Raw genomic sequence first — 20,960 nt, 5'->3', positions numbered from 1 at the left:
TTTGATAACTTTAAGTAACTTCTATTAAGGAATTTGGGGATCTGATGATGTCATTGGGGTCAGGTTTAAAAAGGAAAGTCCTTATCTCTTAGATGTACATACTGAAACTTTTACAAGATGATACAATATCTGGGATTTGCTTTTAAAAATCCAGGGCAAAGGGCCATGGGTGGAGGTGTGGGGGAAACAAGATGGACCATCAACTGATACTTGCTGAAGTTGGGGGCACTATACATGGGGGTCCATTAAATTATTTTTTCTACTTTTATATGTTACACACACACACACACACACAGAAAACAATGATGCGTGCCACCTCCTATTCTCCACATAGGAAGCTTCTAACACTGTAGGCATGTACCTGTTATTGAACATACTTGTCTTCTCTCCTTTTTAACTCCCTATTCCCTCAACCTGAGCCCATCCATTCCTCAGGAGCAACACTCCCTGCTGGGCCTTAGGATGGTTGTGTCTGGCTATTAGCATAGCCAAGGTGCCAGCTCTCATGGTTTCCCTCCCCCTCAGTCTCCTCTCCGACCCCATCTGGGCCCCCAGTGTTTCTGTAGCACTTTGGTCGTAACATTTTCTCCTCTTCTACGTGAATCTCTTCATCCCCTCCCCCACGCCGCCTCTTTTGCCAATCTATCCCTAGGTTTCTCATGATTCTCGCACTTGTCTTTCCTGATGTTCTAATCCAAGGCTTTGGCACCCTCCTTAACTTCTAGCCAAAGATCCTGGACACTTGCTCCTGTCCCAGTGCAGCCAGGGATGCAACTAGAACCACTCAAGTTGCCTGCTTTGCTTTCAGGTGCCTGACCATTACCCTTTGGGTCAGGTACTCCAGGTGTAGATTAAGGCTTAAGCTAAGCTTCAGCCGGTGTGTCTTATTGATGCTGTGCTTTGGGGCCAGCACCTGGGAAAGGTCTGGTTTCCCGGCCTTCATTCCACATTTCTCAAGCTTCCTTCCCTTCCTCACCAGCTCCTGTGGCTGAGTTCTCAGCATGCTTTGAACCATAGCCTGACACCCCGTGGTTAAAATACTGTGATGTTGGACTGTGTGTGATAAAGCAATTTCCCTTCCAGGAATTTCAGCTCACCTTAGAGAGGCAATTAGTAGAGGCTCCAGAGGGGCCAGGACCATCAACGCAGGCCTGCGGGATCTTTCATCATTCTTGCCTTTCCTGTCAGTTGTGAAGACTCATCCCTCAGATTGGAAGCCAGAAGTAAGATGGATACAAGGGGTCTTGGGTCTGAACTTTGGTCTTTGTAGTTGGTCCAGGAATGGTTCAAGATGCACTTGACAGATAAGGGGGCTGCAAGGGGCCATTTGGCTATGAGATAAAGAAGGGGGTGGGAGAAGGGAGCCAAGAAAGGTATGTGTGCAAAGGAGTCTCAGCCCTTTGGAGCTGGGTTGAGGTAATTTCAGGATGAAAGAGTTGGAGGCTCAGAAAAGTCTTTCTTTTCTCCTTTAAATCTTTGGACAGAAATCTGGTCTCTGGGACCTTGATTCTTTTTAGCCCATCTCTGTTCAGCAAGGATTGACTAAGCATTTACTTTGTACCAGGACTTGGCCAACCCTAGGGGCACAAACACCAAGCAGGAAGATTTGGCCCTTCAGGGTCACGCTTACTTGGGGGTTGGTGATGAGATATGAGACATGTGATGAGGGTTCTTCCTGGGAAAGGCTGCCTGAGTGGAGGGGCAAAGGATGAGTAAGAGATGGCGGGGCACAGAAAGGTGGGGGGGCATTCCAGGCAGCGGACACAGCAGGGATAGAGGCCTGGCTGCGTGGGACCACACAGAGAACCCCAAGCAGTGTAGCGTGATTGGAGGAGGGGCGTGAGCGAGGGAAGGAGGGTGGGGTGAGCCTAACGGCAGAGAGCATCAGGCCCGGCCTGCCACACCAAGGAGCTGCTTGTCCTTCTGTGCTTGTATCTTTCCCATTCACCCTCACTTTGTAGGACAGCTTTTAGAGAGTGCTGCCCTGCCCTGGTTGTGCTCAGAGGACTGGAAGGAGGGGGGCTTGTGTTCTCCTTGTACCTCAGCAGAGCCGGGAGCAAGAGGGACAATCTTGGGGCTGGGCTTGGTGAGGGCAGCAAGAGCTAAGTGAGAAAGCTCTCGTGGGGAAGTGAGACAGTACAGCCTCCAGGCTCGCAACGAAATGTGGTCCTTGGAACACAGCTGTCCTCAAGCCCGAGGGGCTTTCAGTTTGGTTACTTTTTTTAATTACAAAAAGTTATATATATTAAATTACATTGTTTTAATGTATTCTTTTTTTTTTAAGATAACTGCAATTTTATTTATTTATTTATTTATTTATTTATTTATTTATTTATGGCTGTGTTGGGTCTTCGTTTCTCTGCGAGGGCTTTCTCTAGTTGCGGCAAGCGGGAGCCACTCTTCAACGCGGTGCGCGGGCCTCTCACCATCGCGGCCTCTCTTGTTGCGGAGCACAGGCTCCAGACGCGCAGGCTCAGTAGTTGTGGCTCACGGGCCCAGTTGCTCCGCGGCATGTGGGATCTTCCCAGACCAGGGCTCGAACCCGCGTCCCCTGCATTGGCAGGCAGACTCTCAACCACTGCGCCACCAGGGAAGCCCCTACTGTATTCTTTTGTATGTTTCAAGTGTTGCATAATAAAATTGTATGTAACACATATATGTTACATATTTCACATGTGCGAGTTCTAAGGCATGTTAACGTGAACGCTCAGAGTTCACCAGCCAATCTCAGAGCTAGAATATTACTATGATGTTCCTCCTTGAACACACCCCTGCCAAACCTTCAATCTCAAAGGTAACCAATGTTCTGAATTTTGTTTATCAATCTCTTGCTTGAGCCTACTTATCTCACATTATCCTGTTCCTTATTATAATTTAGTTTGCTTTTCAGGGGATGTTATAAAAATGGTGTTATACGGTATAGAGCTATTTGGAACTTTTTCACTCATAATTGGGTTTGTTTTTCATGCTTGGTTTTAAAATTGAGGCTGGTTCTTCATAGACTTAATCAATTTAAGCACAGACTTTCTGACTGTAATGTGGAAGAGCAGGACAATCAGATTCCCGAGTTCTCAAATTCTGTTGGAGATAAAATGCTTGTGCTGCTAGGGGCTGACTGCTTGGTCTCATTTGTTGGCTTTCCTTTGTCCCACCACTTTCACTTAGTCTGATTGTAATGTTATTTGTATAGTAATCAGATCTCTTACCTCCCAGGTTTCTCTGTTTGTGCGGTGCAGAGCCATCCTATGAATGACTTTGAGACACTTCCTGCTTCCCCTCACCAAGCGTTTGTACCTGTCTCTAGGACACCTCTTGCCAAAGCCTTTTATGTCCATGCAGGTCTTCAGAAACCATTTCCTTCTTTCTGTGTCTTATAATGGATACTGAGAGTTCTAACGGCAAAGCCATAGGAAAGCCTTCAGAATGGTTCTTTGATGGGGCTGGAGACTGAGTGGAAGGAAGTTTATGACCTGATTCCTCTTGCGTGTTCTGAGGAACATTAGGCCTTGTATTACTTTCCCAGGGCTGTTGCAATTAATTACCACACATTTGGTAGCTTAAAACAACAAATTTATTTTCTCCCAGTTCTGGAGCCTAGAAGCCTGAAATCAAGGTGCCAGCAGGACCATACTCACTCCGAAGGCTCTAGAAGGCGAGGACCCTTCCTTTCAGATTCTAGTGGCTTTAGTGTCCCTTGGCTTGTGGCTGTGTCTCTCCAATCTCTGCCTCTCTTCCCGTGGCCTTCTTTTCTGGGTCGCCATGTGTCTTTTTTCTGTCTTTTGTAAGAACACCCATCATTGGATTCAGGGCCCACCCTAGTCAATTCAGAATGACCTTATCTCAAGATTCTTACCTTAATTATCTTCATTCCAAGTAAAGTCACATTCTGAGGTTCCAGGTAGATGTGTCTTTATTTTGGGAGGAGGGGGTGACATTATTTATCCACTACAGACCTGCAGATGCTGCTTGAAGGAGATGTCCCGTGGTTGGATACGTTTTGGAAGTATTCTCTACACCCCTCTCGGAGCATCACGCTGTGCACCAGTGTATCAGAGACTGGACCACAGTGTGTGTGTGTGTGTGTGTGTGTGTGTGTGTGTTTGTTAACAACTATAACACTGCTTTGGGAAGTGCTGTTAGGGACTATACATTTTTGGAGGACATGGCAAACTTAACTTGTGTTGAAATATTCAGGGTCTTTGAATGGATGGAATTATTTTCAAGCACCTGGAAAGCCCTCCTTCCCCATACCTACCTACCTGATCAATGCTCCCTCACATTTCTTAGACAAGAAAGCCTCTTAGCTTACACTGAAGGAAAACTTCAAATACAAATGGCCCTGGAGAGGGCATCTGAGCAATATCTCCTTACTAATGCGAATGACTAACATCAGAGCATTTCTTATCCAAGGTCTTGGTAGAGGGAGGAAGAGACCCGAACCTCAAAGCCACCAGGGCTTCTGAAGTCCCAGGGGTGGCAGGACAGGAGCCCAGAACTCAAACTTCAGCTTCCTTTTAACCCGTTCAGGGCCAGTGATTTTTATGCACAATTCAATACATTTTATGGCTATAAGTCCTCATCTGTTTAACCTGAAATAAAAGACTACCTTTGCATTTTGACAGCAATACCCCATTCATTAAGATACTGTCTATTTTTGCTTCTTGCCAAATATCTGATATAAATATCAGAATTGTTAATCGATACAAGCATAAACTTCTAGAAGGCAGATTGAATTTTGTTTTATAAAATTGTATTGTATATGATTACCTGTGACACTTCTGTCTTCTCATTCAACGGGTAACCTGTGCCTTTGCATTAAATGGGCCACATTGTGTTGTTGGTTGGAAAAATCCACCAACACAAATGTGCTCTGATTTTTAAGTTCTTACATGCAACTCTTTTGAGAGAGACATTTGCCTGTTTCTTCTGAATTTTATCAATCCAAAAATCTTATCTTTTTCTCTTCTGGGCTGGGGAAAGAGGAACAGGAAAGGAGAGAGAGAAGGGAGTGGGAGAGTGGTGGTGTGAGGGGAGAAGCAGTGGATGGAGAATGTGGAAGCTCTGTTACCAGTTGTAGGATTTTAGGCAAGTGCTCTTTCCCTCTGGGCCTCTTTGTAAAATGAGAGAGGAGGACCACGTTCTGTCTCCTTCCAGCTCTGAAATTCTGTGATTTAAAATTACACGGTAGAGGTATGGAAAGTAAGAACCCAAAGTAAATATAAGGAAGCAAATGACAAAGATGAGCAGAAATAAGTGAAGTAGAAATGAAAATATCATAGAGATGGTCAATAAAAACAAAAACTTATTCTTTTTTTTTTTAAATTAATTTATTCATTTTTGGCTGTGTTGGGTCTTCGTTTCTGTGCGAAGGCTTTCTCTAGTTGCGGCAAGCGGGGGCCACTCTTCATCGCGGTGCACGGGCCTCTCACTATTGCGGCCTTTCTTGTTGCGGAGCACAAGCTCCAGACGTGCAGGCTCAGTAATTGTGGCTCACGGGCCCAGTTGCTCCGTGGCATGTGGGATCTTCCCAGACCAGGGCTCGAACCCGTGTCCCCTGCATTGGCAGGCAGATTCTCAACCGCTGCGCCACCAGGGAAGCCCAAAAACTTATTCTTTTTTTGATAGGTGAAGAAATTTTATTTTATTTTTATTTTTAAAAATATTTATTTAATTAATTTATTTATTTTGGCTGTACCAGGTCTTCGTTGTAGCATACGGGATCTTTTAATTGTGACATGTGTGCTTCTTAGTTGTGGCATGTGGACTTCTTAGTTACAGCACACGGACTTTTAGTTGCGGCATGCGAACTCTTAGTTGTGGCATGTGGTATCTAGTTCCCTGACCAGGGACTGAACACGGGCCCCCTACATTGGGAGTGTGGAGTCTTACCCACTGGACCACCAGGGAAGTCCCAAAAGCTTATTCTTTGAAAAGACTGAAAAAAGAAAAAAAGGCAAGTCTGTGTCAGATGGATCATAACTAAAATAGTTTGGAGATAAAATATGCAAAACACCCGGTGCGTAATAAGAGATAAGATACTAATGACACGATGATTGGTGATGTGACACCTCCTCCCTATGTTGCTTTCCTTTTTTCTTCCCTACTCCTTGGTTTTCCTCCTTTAAAAATTTATATTTATTCTTAATTTCACCTTTATTCCATAGCCACATATTATATCTGATACTGGCACTCACTCTGTTAGAAACTTGGGGTAATAACGAGATTATAACCTCAAAGCCCTGGTATTGAGGGCTGATGCCGTTGCCACTTTCTTACAACAGGTGGCACTGTAAGCCAGTGGCTGCGTAGTCAAACCAGCCTTAAGTTGTAGCATGTTTTTTTTTCCCCACTAATTCTAAGATCTCTTCCCCGTCTTCCTTCCTTCCTTCCTCCCTCCCTTCCTTTCACATTTCCAAAACTGTGATGCATCTTTCACTCAACATATGGATTTACTGTAGAGTTTTATGCCCCCTGAAAGCTGTTATCAAAACGATGTTGCCTCTCATTAAATCTTAATATTGTCTTAGAATGGAAGACATTCAATATGTTATGAACTTATGAATCTGAAATGAATTGATTACCTGTACAGAATGTTCAAAATCACTGAACACAAGTTATTACTGAAGAATTGAAAGTGGTGCATTATTTAGTTATCTAGGAATCACTTTTGCTTTGGGGTTGGACAGACTCAGTAGTTTGAAATGCAGCTTGGACACTTGCTGTGTGATCTTGGACAAATTTCTTATCCTCTATAAGCCTGTTTCCTCATCTTTAAAATGGAGATAACAATGGCTAATTTGGAAAATTGTTATTCTATGCCTACCGTATATCTTGGCTCAAGACAGTTTCAATAACCTCTAGCTAGTGTTACGTAATTTTTACAAGCTGAGGTTAACAATGAAATGTGAAACAGACCTCTGTTAATTTATCAATATAACAAATAGGGAGAGTGCACCTGTGCTATTCTATGAATTAGCTAATTGACTTGGGGACTGTGGATATTGGGCCCTTGTTTGGCACTCAACCCAGATGGCATTTCTTTATCATCTCCAATGGTTCCCAGAACAGAATCTCCTGGGATGTTTGTTAAACAAGTGGTGGGTTCCTGGGCCCACCCAGACCTACTAAATTAAAAATCTCTGGAGGTGGGGCACAGAATGTGTCTTTAAAATGAGTTCTCCATATTGTTTGTAGGGAATAAAAATGTGATAACTCTGACCTAGAGTATGATTTCCTACAGACTAGTGTTGGGATCGTATTAACTTGGCTTAATTTCTGTAGTACTTGAATGATATGTGATTTTAATTTGTTTACTGGGTATCGGAAAAACAAAACTAAAGGACAGCTCTGGTTCCTTCTGTTCTGTTTCCCCGCATGTCACTCATCTTTCACAAGTCAATTGCGGCTGAATGGGTCTTGAACTTGCAACTAGAAGGTAAATAAATTCTGGAGATTTAATGCACAGCATAGTGATTATAGCCAACAATAATGTATTATATATTTCAAAGTTGCTAAGGGACTAGATCTTAAATGTTCTTATCACCAAAAAGAAATAATTTTATGACTCGATAGAGGTGTTAGCTAATGTAATCATACTGCAATATATAAAAGTATCAAATCAGCATGTTGTACACCTTAACTTACACTGTGTTATATGTCAATTATTTCTCAATAAAAACCTACAACCTATGTTAAAAAAATGAATGGGTCTGCCATGACAGTGATGAGGTGTCATCTCTATTGTGTGAAATAGTCAGAAAAGGATAATTCTAGATTGGTGAGTGACAGTTCTAGATAACTGAAGTTTAACCTTTTTAAATGTCTACACTATTTTAACATTTTTGATGGAAATTATTTGACAAATACGTGTTGATGGCTTCCTAGGTCCCAGGCTCAGGTTCTCTTTTTCAGTACGCTGAACACAAGGAATAGAACACACAGTGTGTGGAGCTGGGAGACCCAGCTGGGCGAGCTCTCCACACACAGCAAGGTTCCCGAGAAGAGGGCCATCAGTCCCCTCAGTCAGGACCTGTCTGGACGGGCGTTCTTCCCGCTGCCCTTCACACAGTTGTCGTCAGACTTTCAAGTCTCCCATGACATTTATGATGCCCCTCAAAATATCAAGTTGCCTGTTTCTTCCTCCTCAAACGTTCCTTCTTTCCTTCCTTCCTTGCTTCCTTCTTTCCTTCTTACTTTCTTTCCTTCCTTCTTTCCTCCCTCCCTCCCCCCTCCCTTCCTCCTCCCTTCCTTTCCTTTTTTCTTCCTTCCTTCCTTTCTTTCTTCCTTCCTTCCTTCCTTCCTTCCTTCCTTTCTTTCTTTCTTTCTTTCTTTCTCTCTCTCTCTCTCCTTCCTTCCTTCCTCCCTCCCTCCCTTCCTTCCTTCCTTCCTTTTGTTTTGCTGGGTCTTAGTTGTGGCAGGCAGGCTCCTTAGTTGTGGCTCATGGGCTCCTTATTTGTGGCATGTGAACTCTTAGTTGTGGCATGCATTCAAATGTTTTCATTGAAGGCAACTTAAGGTGCCAAAACCCGTGAATATACAGCTATCTATATATCTACAAACGTGTATATACACATACATACATATGTATGTGTATTTGGGTGGAAGGTCCAGCACACTCTCGCTTCTGCACACTTGATCTACTTCTTGATCTACTTCTCTAGGTCAAAGAGGTTTTCTAGGATACAAGTAACATGACAGGAGACAAGGTCACAGTGAAGTGAGCCACACACAGTGTTGGATGTCAGTGTGGGATGAGGCAGCAGAGGGCTCCTGGCTGAGAGCATTTGCAGATGCAAGTCAACACTCACTGCCAGTGAGCACAGCTGTCATTGTCACAGAGCTTAGGACAGTGCTCAGAGCATGGGAGAATATAGATTGCCATCTACTGTATGGGTTGGCATCTCTATTTACTTTGATAGCTTACTATTTCAGAGACAAATGGCATTATAATGAAACAGAGTAGTATGGCTGCTTCAAATGGGGGCATGTGTGTCTCAACTTTCTTAATGACAGAGGGTCATTATTAGGCACATAAATATTGTACTGTGAGATCATCTTGGGACTTACTGTGAGTAACTTGTGTGGCTGGTGGTGGGCAGGTGCATTTGCCCCCCACTGAGTGGCTCAGCCCTCTCAGTGCTGTGACCATCTCCACGTCCCAGGGTCTTCTTGTCACTGTGTGAGCCTCTTGCCCCTCCTGGCACCTTTCTGCTCTCTGATGCCCTCTTCCATCTTCTCTCTTCTCTTTCCTTTCCTCTCTCATTCTGAATTTTATTATCTTAGATGCTTTGTTTTTAGAGCCTTTTCTAACCAATGAGAATGTGTCCTGCATTGCTAACTAAGACTGTTAAATAAATTTGTCCTTGCCCCAAACCAAAGCCATTTTGCTGTATGTTTTTGAATAGCATACAAAGACTATAGAATCAGGCCTCACATATATGTAGCCTCCAGAGGCCAGTTTTACAGTGCATTTTATTATACTTGCTTTCATCTGTTTATCTCTAGTTCTTAGATTTTTAGCTGGCTCTTGTTCTTGTATTCAAGGCTTTTCTGGGTGCTTCTGGGTCAGTGGTTGTTCTAGACAGTTAAGGGTGCCAAAGGCCAGAGTGCAGGTCATGACTCCATTGACCAGTAAAGCAGTTCAGACAAAGTGTTTCTCAGATTGAAATCGATGGGCTTCAGGGAGCCTGTAAGAGCACTCCAGTAGGTGTCAGGCTCTCACACTGTTCTAGGTTTTTTTTTTTTTTTTTTTTTTACTATCAAAATGCAAAAGTGACCTGGATAAGCACATATGGGGCCCATCTCCCAAATGCGTGTGGTCACTACCTGGCACCCCACAGCCAGCCCCCTGGGGTGCGGCCTGGACAAGGGTGAGGCGAGTGAGGCACCCAGGGGGTCTAGGAGCCCATGCCTCCTGAAATGTTGCACCATGGGCACTGCACCTGCCTCACTCTTGTCCTGTCTATCTCTGGGAACTTCCAAATGTCCTCACTCCAAATACTCAGAATTCCACCCTGAGGATGGAGCCAAATAACTTTAAAAAGAATATATGCCTCTCATGTTCTAAGTGGTTATTAACCGATAAAACGAACAGCTTAGAGAATGCTACCCTTCTAGTTACAGCTCGGGCCTCTTAGGCGGCACTTTGTTAGCTTATTGTTTAAGTAAATGAGAACTGATCCAGGATTCCTCATCTGCAGTAAATAAAAGTCCTATTGTGTTATATTTGGATGTACGCAAGGAAATAGGAGGATACAGAGTGAAACTGAAGTGGGCCAGAAGAAAGGGGACCAAATGTGACAAACAGAAATAAAAGCACCAGTTTTACTAAGCAATGCAAAGGAGGCTGGAAGAAAGACAAGGCCCCCGCATGTTGAGAAAAGGAACCATCGTGAAAGTGAGACTGTTTTCAAAATTAATTCAGAGCCTTGATGCAATTTCAAACTGAATCCAATAAGATTATTTGTGAGGGAGAAGTCTTGGCAAATTTAAAGTCTCAAAATTTATCTAAATGTATATTCAGACAAGATCACATCAAATTCTAAAGAAGAGGAGGAGGCTGAGACTGCACCACTAAGGGAGCACTGGTGTCATCAGAGGGTAGCACAGAAATAGTAATGGGATGGAAGGCTACAGTTCTGGGAGCAGAATCGATGGCCTAATGATGGTACATGTTATATGTACGTGAATTCAACATGTGTTACAAAGAGAAAGACTAAATAAATCATAATAAATAAAATTAATCCTTGTTGGAACAAGGCTGCACATAAATAAATATATGAAATAAACAAATAAATAATAGTCATAAATAAAGAGAAGGAATCAGTATAAGTTCTCATCTCACACCATGGCCCCAAATACATTCTTTTTTTTTTAAAATTAATTAATTAATTAATTAATTTATTTATTTTTGGCTGTGTTGGGTCTTCGTTTCTGTGCGAGGGCTTTCTCTAGTTGCGGTGAGCGGGGGCCACTCTTCATCGCGGTGCGTGGGCCTTTCACTGTCGCGGCCTCTCTTGTTGCGGGGCACAGGCTCCAGAAGCGCAGGCTCAGTAGTCGTGGCTCACGGGCCCACTTGCTCCGCGGCATGTGGGATCCTCCCAGACCAGGGCTCGAACCCGTGTCCCCTGCATTGGCAGGCAGATTCTCAACCACTGCGCCACCAGGAAAGCCCCTCAAATACATTCTTGATGAATTCAAGTTAAACAGATAGTACATCACAGAACAACTTCATGGATGTAAGTTTTAATATTTGTCAAACTTCTAGAAGATGAAAGACTGAGTTTCCAAGTGGTAGAAAGAAAATCATAATGGAAAATACTTGAGTACAGAACATAATGTAAAATTTCTGAATTCAGGACTTCCCTGGTGGTTCAGTGGTTAAGAATCCACCTGCCAATGCAGGGGACATGGGTTCGATCCCTGGTCCGGGAAGATCCCACAGGCCACGGAGCAACTAAGCCCGTGCGCCACAACTACTGAGCCTGAGCTCTAGAGCCCACGAGCCACACTATTGAGCCCACCTGCCACAACTACTGAAGCCCTCATGCCTAGAGCCCGTGCTTCGTAACAAGAGAAGCCACCGCAATGAGAAGCCCGCGCACCGCAACGAAGAGTAGCCCCCGCTTGCCACAACTAGAGAAAGCCCGTGCACAGCAACAAAGATCCAACTCAGCCATAAATAAATAAATAAATATTGGCTAACATTGTAAAAAAAAATTTCTGAATTCAAAATTAAATAAGAGATTGTCATATTTGCTGCAAAGAGTTTCTAAAAACCTTGGTATACTTATTCTAAGGTATGATCATAAAGACTCTAGAGAAAAATGGGCAAATGAAAGAACTGGCCAATTCACAGCAGAAGACACACAAGCACAGGAATAAACACACATGGAAAAATGCCAACTCCTGATATTAAAATGAAACTGCAGGTATAGAACATTCATTGATGTAAACATTTTAAATACATGCATTTAAAAATAAAATGATCCATTGCTGGAGAGAGGGTGATCTAACAGGTATGCTCACACTTAGAAGAAATTGGTTTGTGTTCATCTTTTTTTTTTTTAACATCTTTATTGGAGTATAATTGCTTTACAATGGTGTGTTAGTTTCTGCTTTTTAACAAAGTGAATCAGTTATACATATACATATATCCCCATATCTCCTCCCTCTTGCGTCTCCCTCCCACCCTCCTTATCCCACTCCTCTAGGTCAGCACCGAGCTGATCTCCCTGTGCTATGCGGCTGCTTCCCACTAGCTATCTATTTTATATTTGGTAGTGTATATATGTTCATGCCACTCTCTCACTTTCTCGCAGCTTACCCTTCCCCCTCCCCATATCCTCAAGTCCATTCTCTAGTAGGTCTGCGTCTTTATTCCCTCTTGCCCCTAGGTTCTTCATGACCATTTTTGTTTGTTTGTTTTTTAGATTCCATATATATGTGTTAGCATACGGCATTTGTTTTTCTCTTTCTGACTTATTTCACTCTGTATGACAGTCTCTAGGTCCATCCACCTCACTACAAATAACTCAGTTTTGTTTCTTTTTATGGCTGAGTAATATTCCAATGTATATATGTGCCACATCTTCTTTATCCATTCATCTGTTGAGGGACACTTAGGTTGCTTCCATGTCCTGGCTATTGTAAATAGAGCTGCAATGAACATTGTGGTACATGACTCTTTTTGAATTATCATTTTCTCAGGGTATATGCCCAGTAGTGGGATTGCTGGGTCGTATGGTAGTTCTATTTTTAGTTTTTTAAGGAACGTCCATACTGTTCTCCATAGTGGCTGTATCAATTTACATTCCCACCAACAGTGCAAGAGGGTTTCCTTTTCTCCACACCCTCTCCAGCATTTATTGTTTGTAGACTTTTTGGTGATGGCCATTCTGACCGGAGTGAGATGATATCTCATTGTAGTCTTGATTTGCATTTCTCTAATGCGTAATGATGTTGAGCTTTTGTTCATGTGTTTGTTGGCAATCTGTATATCTTCTTTGGAGAAATGTCTATTTAGGTCTTCTGCACATTTTTGGATTGGGTTGTTTGTTTTTTTGATATTGAGCTGCATGAGCTGCTTGTAAATTTTGAAGATTAATCCTTTGTCAGTTGCTTCATTTGCAAATATTTTCTCCCATTCTGAGGGCTGTCTTTTCACCTTGTTTATGGTTTCCTTTGCTGTGCAAAAGCTTTTAAGTTTCATTAGGCCCCATTTGTTTATTTTTGTTTTTATTTCCATTTCTCTAGGAGGTGGGTCAAAAAGGATCTTGCTGTGATTTATGTCATGGAGTGTTTTGCCTATGTTTTCCCCTAAGAGTTTAATAGTGTCTGGCCTTACATTTAGGTCTTTAATCCATTTTGAGTTTATTTTTGTGTATGGTGTTAGGCAGTGTTCTAATTTCATTCTTTTACATGTAGCTGTCCAGTTTTCCCAGCACCACTTATTGAAGAGGCTGTCTTTTCTCCATTGTAAATTCGTACCTCCTTTATCAAAGATAAGGTGACCATATGTGCCTGGGTTTATCTCTGGCCTTTCTATCCTGTTCCATTGATCTATATTTCTGTTTTTGTGCCAGTACCATACTGTCTTGATTACTGTAGCTTTGCAGTATAGTCTGAAGTCAGGGAGCCTGATTCCTCCAGCTCCGTTTTTTTTCTCAAGATTGCTTTGGCTATTCAGAGTCTTTGTGTTTCCATACAAATTGTGAAATTTTTTGTTCAAGTTCTGTGAAAAATGCCAGTGGTAGTTTGATAGGGATTGCATTGAATCTGTAGATTGCTTTGGGTAGTATAGTCATTTTCACAATGTTGATTCTTCCAATCCAAGAACATGGTATATCTCTCCATCTGTGTGTATCATCTTTAATTTCTTTCATCAGTGTCTTATAATTTTCTGCATACAGGCCTTTTGTCTCCTTAGGTAGGTTTATTCCTAGGTATTTTATTCTTTTTGTTGCAGTGGTAAATGGGAGTGTTTTCTTAATTTCACTTTCAGATTTTTCATCATTAGTGTATAGGAATGCAAGAGATTTCTGTGCATTAATTTTGTATCCTGCTACTTTACCAAATTTGTTTATTAGCTCTAGTAGTTTTCTGGTAGCATCTTTAGGATTCTCTATGTATAGTATCGTGTCATCTGCGAACAGTGACAGCTTTACTTCTTCTTTTCTGATTAGGATTCCTTTTATTTCTTTTTCTTCTCTGATTGCTGTTCCTAAAACTTCCAAAACTATGTTGAATAATAGTGGTGAGAGTGGGCAACCTTGTCTTGTTCCTGATCTTAGTGGAAATGGTTTCAGTTTTTCACCATCGAGGACAATGTTGGCTGTGGGTTTGTCATATACGGCCTTTATTATGTTGTGGTAAGTTCCCTCTATGCCTACTTTCTGGAGGGTTTTTAACATAAATGGGTGTTGAATTTTGTTGAAAGCTTACTCTGCATCTATTGAGATGATCATATGGTTTTTCTCCTTCAGTTTGTAATATGGTTTATCACATTGATTGATTTGCATATACTGAAGAATCCTTGCATTCCTGGGATAAACCCCACTTGATCATGGTGTATGATCCTTTTAATGTGCTGTTGGATTCTGTTTGCGAGTATTTTATTGAGGATTTTTGCATCTATGTTCATCAGTGATATTGGCCTGTAGTTTTCTTTCTTTGTGACATCTTCGTTTGGTTTTGGTCTCAGGGTGATGGTGGCCTCATAGAATGAGTTTGGGAGTGTTCTTCCCGCTGCTATATTTTGGAAGAGTTTGAGAAGGATAGGTGTTAGCTCTTCTCTAAGTGTTTGATAGAATTCGCCTGTGAAGCCATCTGGTCCTGGGCTTTTGTTTGTTGGAAGATTTTTAATCACAGTTTCAATTTCAGTGCTTGTGATTGGTCTGTTCATATTTTCTCATTCTTCCTGGTTCAGTCTTGGAAGGCTGTGCATTTCTAAGAATTTGTCCATTTCTTCCAGGTTGTCCATTTTATTGGCATATAGTTGCTTGTAGTAATCTCTCATGATCCTTTGTATTTCTTCACTGTCAGTTGTTACTTCTCCTTTTTCATTTCTAATTATATTGATTTGAGTCTTCTCCCTTTTTTTCTTGGTGAGTCTGGCTAATGGTTTGTCAATTTTGTTTATTTTCTCAAAGAACCAGCTTTTAGTTTTATTGATCTTTGCTATCGTTTTCTTCATTTCTTTTTCATTTATTTCTGATCTGATCTTTACGATTTCTTTCCTTCTGCTAACTTTGGGGTTTTTTTGTTCTTCTTTCTCTAATTGCTTTGGGTGTAAGGTTAGGTTGTTTATTTGAGATGTTTCTTGTTTCTTAAGGTAGGAATATATTGCTATAAACTTCCCTCTTAGAACTGCTTTTGCTGCATCCCATAGGTTTTGGGCCATCGTGTTTTCATTGTCATTTGTTTCTAGGTATTCTTTGATTTCCTCTTTGATTTCTTCAGTGATGTTTTGGTTATTTATTAGTTATTGTTTAGCCTCCATGCGTTTGTATTTTTTACAGTTTTCTTTTCCTGTAATTGATATCTAGTCTCTTAGCATTGTGGTCAGAAAAGATACTTGATATACTTTCAATTTTCTTAAATTTACCAAGGCTTGATTTGTGACCCAAGATATGATCTATCCTGGAGAATGTTTCATGAGCACTTAAGAAGAAAGTGTATTCTGTTGTTTTTGGATGGCATGTCCTATAAATATCAATGAAGTCCATCTTGTTTAATGTATCATTTAAAGCTTGTGTTTCCTTATTTATTTTCATTTTGGATGATCTGTCCATTGGTGAAAGTGGGTTGTTAAAGTCCCCTACTATGACTGTGTTACTGTCGATTTCCCCTTTTATGGCTGTTAGTATTTGCCTTATGTATTGAGGTGCTCCTATGTTGGGTGCATAAATATTTACAATTGTTATATCTTCTTCTTGGATTGATCCCTTGATCATTATGTAGTGTCCTTCTTTGTCTCTTGTAATAGTCTTTGTTTTAAAGTCTATTTTGTCTGATATGAGAATTGCTACTCCAGCTTTCTTTTGATTTCCATTTGCATGGAATATCTTTTTCCATCCCCTCACTTTCAGTCTGTATGTGTCCCTAGGTCTGAAGTGGGTCTCTTGTAGACAGCATATATACAGGTCTTATTTTTGTATCCATTCAGCCAGTCTGTGTCTTTTGGTTGGAGCATTTAATCCATTCACGTTTAAGGTAATTATCGATATGTATGTTCCTATTACCATTTTCTTAATTGTTTTGGGTTTGTTATTGTAGGTCTTTTCTTTCTCTTGTGTTTCCTGCCTAGAGAAGTTCATTTAGCATTTGTTGTACAGCTGGTTTGGTGGTGCTGAATTCTCTTAGCTTTTGCTTGTCTGTAAAGGTTTTAATTTCTCCTTCAAATCTGAATGAGATATTTGCTGGGTAGAGTAATCTTGGTTGTAGGTTTTTTCCCTTCATCACTTTAAATATGTCCTGCCACTCCCTTCTGACTTGCAGAATTTCTGCTGAAAGATCAGCTGTTAACCTTATGGGGATTCCCTTGTGTGTTATTTGTTGTTTTTCCCTTGCTGCTTTTAATATTTGTTCTTTGTATTTAATTTTTGATAGTTTCATTAATATGTGTCTTGGTGTGTTTCTCCTTGGATTTATCCTGTATGGGACTCTCTGTGCTTCCTGGACTTAACTATTTCCTTTCCCATATTAGGGAAGTTTTCAACTATAATCTCTTCAAATATTTTCTCAGTCCCTTTCTTTTTCTCTTCTTCTTCTGGGACCCCTGTAATTCAAATGTTGGTGCGTTTAATGTTGTCCCAGAGGTCTCTGAGACTGTCCTCAATTATTTTCATTCTTTTTTCTTTATTCTGCTCTGCAGTCATTATTTCCATTATTTTATCTTCCAGGTCACTTATCCGTTCTTCTCCCTCAGTTATTCTGCTACTGATCCCTTCTAGAGAATTTTTAATTTCATTTATTGTGTTGTTCATCACTGTTTGTTTGCTCTTTAGTTCTTCTAGGTCCTTGTTAAACGTTTCTTGTATTTTCTCCCTTCTATTTCCAAGATTTTGGATCATCTTTACTATCATTATTCTGAATTCTTTTTCAGGTAGACTGCCTATTTCCTCTTCCTTTGTTATGTCTGGTGGGTTTTTACCTTGCTTCTTCATCTGCTGTGTGTTTCTCTGTCTTCTCATTTTGCTTAACTTACTGTGTTTGGGGTCTCCTTTCGCAGGCTGCAGGTTCGTAGTTCCCGTTGTTTTTGGTGTGTGTCCCCAGTGGCTAAGGTTGGTTCACTGGGTTGTGTAGGCTTCCTTGTGGAGGGGACTAGTGCCTGTGTTCCGGTGGATGAGGCTGGATCTTGTCTTTCTGGTGGGCAGGTCCACGTCTGGTGGTGTGTTTTGGGGTGTCTGTGGCCTTATTATGATTTTAGGCAGCCTCTCTGCTAATGGGTGGGGTTGTGTTCCTGTCTTGCTAGTTGTTTGGCATAAGGTGTCCAGCACTGTAGCTTGCTGGTCATTGACTGGAGCTGGGTCTTGGCGTTGAGATGGAGATCTCTGGGAGATTTTCGCCATTTGAATTTATGTGGAGCTGGGAGGTCTCTTGTGGACCAGTGTCCTGAACTTGGGTCTCCCACCTCAGAGGCACAGCCCTGACGCCTGGCTGGAGCACCGAGAGCCTGTCATCCACACGGCTCAGAATAAAAGGGAGAAAAAAGAAAGAAAGAAAGAAAGAAAAGATAAAATAAAATAAAGTTATTAAAATAAAAGATAAAAAATAATTATTAAAAAAAAGTAATAAAAAGAAAGAAGAGAGCAACCAAACCAAAAAACAAATCCAGCAATGATAACAAGCGCTAAAAACTATACTAAAAAAAAAAAAAATTGGACAGACAGAACCCTAGTGTAAATGGTAAAAGCAAAGCTATACAGACAAAATCACACACAGAAGCATACACATACACACTCACAAAAAGAAAAAAAGGGAAAAATATATATATATCGTTGTTCCCAAAGTCCACCTCCTCAATTTGGGATGATTCGTTGTCTATTCAGGTATTCCACAGATGCAGGTACATCAAGTTGATTGTGGAGCTTTAATCCGCTGCTCCTGAGGCTGCTGGGAGAAATTTCCCTTTCTCTTCTTTGTTCGCACAGCTCCCGGCTTCAGCTTTGGATTCGGCCCCGCCTCTGTGTGTAAGTTGCCTGAGGGTGTCTGTTCTTGGCTCAGACAGGACTGGGTTACAGGAGCAGCTGCTTTGGGGGCTCTGGCTCACTCAGGCCGGGGGGAGGGAGGGGTACGGATGCGGGGCGAGCCTGCAGCGGCAGAGGCCGGCGTTACATTGCACCAGCCTGAGGCGCGCCGTGTGTTCTCCTGGGGAAATTGTCCCTGGATCACGGGAGCCTGGCAGTGGCGGGCTGCACAGGCTCCCGGGAGGGGAGGTGTGGAGAGTGACCTGTGCCTGCACACAGCCTTCTGGTGGTGGCAGCAGCAGCCTTAACGTCCCATGCCTGTCTCTGGGGTCCGCACTGATAGCTGCGGCTCGTGCCCGTCTCTCCTTTAAGCGGCGCTCTTAATTCCCTCTCCTCGCGCACCAGGAAATAAAGAGGGAAGAAAAAGTCTCTTGCCTCTTCGGCAGCTGCAGACTTTTTCCCGGACTCCCTCCCGGCTAGCCGTGGTGCGCTAACCCCTTCAGGCTGTGTTCACGCAGCCAACCCCAGTCCTCTCCCTGGGATCCAACCGAAGCCTGAGCCTCAGCTCCCAGCCCCGCCCGCCCCGGCGGGTGAGCAGACAAGCCTCTGGGGCTGGTGAGTGCTGGTCGGCACTGCTCCTCTGTGCGGGAATCTCTCCGCTTTGCCCTCCGCACCCCTGTTGCTGCACTCTCCTCCGTGGCCCCGAAGCTTCCCCCCTCCGCCACCCGCAGTCTCCGCCCTCGAAGGGGCTTCCTAGTGTGTGGAAACCTTTCCTCCTTCACAGCTCCCTCCCACTGGTGCAGGTCCCGTCCCTATTCTTTTGTCTCTGTTATTTCTTTTGCCCTACCCAGGTACGTGGGGAGTTTCTTGCCTTTTGGGAGGTCTGAGGTCCTCTGCCAGCGTTCAGTAGGTGTTCTGTAGGGGATGTTCCACATGTAGATGTATTTCTGATGTATTTGTGGGGAGGAAGGTGATCTCCACGTCTTACTCTTCTGCCATCTTGAAGCTCTGTGTTTATCTTTTGAACACTATGAATCTTCTAATGTCTCCTGTCTCCCTGTCTGCATAGGCCACTGGAAAGCAGACTTTTATTTTGGCTCACACCTAATGAAGATACCTCTGTGAAGCCCCAAATGAAGTACAGCATAAGAACTCAAATTCTGGAGTTTGAATAACTACTCTGTGCCTTACTGGTTTTGTAAAATTGGGCAAGTTACTAACATTCCAGGCCTCAGTTTTCTTATCTGTAGAATGGGCATATTAATACCTCCCTCTTTGCTGTGGGAATTAAATGGGATTATATATGATGGACTTAATACAGTGCCTGATACACAATAAGTATTCAATAAATGCTGGTTGTTACTTTTCTTATTTTCACCCTTCACCTTAACTCTCCCACTTTTAAAAAATATTTGTTTAGCTGTGTTTGCTTTTGTAAATTGCTTCAAATCCTTTTTGGAACAAGGCTGCATGTAAATTAGTAATCTGTATTGCCAGTGCCTTCTTTAAGAATTGTATAAATTTATTCTGCCACCTCCAGTATAGGAGAGTAATTAGACACCAAGTGAGTTGCAATTTGTCAGCATCTATCCTAAGACTTAAAATACTCATTAACTTTGACACAGTAATTTCATTTTTTGACTCCACAAGTGAAAAAATCTGCAACACTTTTATATACATAAAAAGCTCATTCACAAAATTCTTTCATAGTTTTATCTATAATAGCTAAAACTTGAAAATAATCTGAATGCCCTTTAAAAGAGAAACGGTTAATATTTACTCAAGCAAACTTTATGCAGTCCTTGTTTTTGAAAACTATGTGATAGCATGGTAAATGCCTATGATATAAAACCAAGGGGAAAAAGCAGTTTACTTAATTGGGTCTGTAACATGACTACAGCAACCTATGAAAATTTATAAAGAAAAAGACCAGAAGGAAATATACTAACATGTTAATAAGGGAGTTTGAGTGGAGAAACAATGGATGCTTCTTAAATCCTTTTTCCCGGACTTCCCTGGTGGCTCAGTGGTTAAGAATCCGCATACCAATGCTGGGCACACGGGTTCAAGCCCTGGTCCGGGAAGATCCCACATGCCGCGGAGCAACTAAGCCTGTGTGCCACAACTACTGAGCCTGTGCTCTGGAGCCCACGAGCCACAATTACTGAGCCCACATGCTGCAACTACTGAAGCCCGTGCACCTAGAGCCCATGCTCCGCAACAAGAGAAACCACTGCAATGAGAAGCCCGTGCACCGCCATGAAGAGTAGCCCCTGCTCACCACATCTAGAGAAAGTCCGCATACAGCAACGAAGACCCAACACAGCCAAAAATAAAATATAAATAAATAAATTTATTTTTTTTAATCATTTTTTCCATGTGTTTCTGTAATTCCCGGCTTTCTCTCATAATGAATTTCCCCACCTACACACAATGCCATATGAGGTCCCTGTTCATAACTCTTGGATCAACGCAAAGGACAGCTCAGTTTGAACTGTTTTCTTTGGACATGATGTCATCTTTATTTCATTAAAAATGCAATTGCCTAAGGTATGCTATTGGATCAGGGGAGCAGCTTTGGGGGCTGTATAAGGGGGTAATTTAGTGTAGATTCCTGTCAGTGGCCTTGCTTGGACTGATAAAATGAGAGAAAGCAGAACACCTTTAGAGAAGGGAGTGAGGAAGCAGATATTTTGTACCAGTCACAGACGTTACAGAAATTCCAAAATCAGGAAAATGGAATTCCAGAGCAGAATTCTTTGCCTGATTGGA

General features: G+C 42.1%; 1 long non-coding RNA gene and 1 pseudogene across 1 annotated transcript in view; both read left to right on the top strand.

Annotated features, from left to right (window-relative positions):
* Positions 1-20,960, top strand: part of LOC132368040 (phosphoglycerate kinase 1-like) — a 117,702-nt pseudogene that overhangs the window by 2,705 nt on the left and 94,037 nt on the right.
* Positions 1,134-20,960, top strand: part of LOC132368086 (uncharacterized) — a 126,861-nt gene continuing 107,034 nt past the window's right edge. The window contains exon 1 of the long non-coding RNA XR_009503917.1: positions 1,134-1,223. This is a non-coding gene — a long non-coding RNA (uncharacterized LOC132368086). The remainder of the gene's footprint in view (positions 1,224-20,960) is intronic.

This window comes from Balaenoptera ricei, chromosome 1, assembly GCF_028023285.1.
Source record: "Balaenoptera ricei isolate mBalRic1 chromosome 1, mBalRic1.hap2, whole genome shotgun sequence".
Taxonomy (NCBI): domain Eukaryota; kingdom Metazoa; phylum Chordata; class Mammalia; order Artiodactyla; family Balaenopteridae; genus Balaenoptera; species Balaenoptera ricei.
The sequence above is the reverse complement of the archived record's forward strand: the minus strand, read 5'-3'. Positions and strand labels throughout refer to the sequence as shown.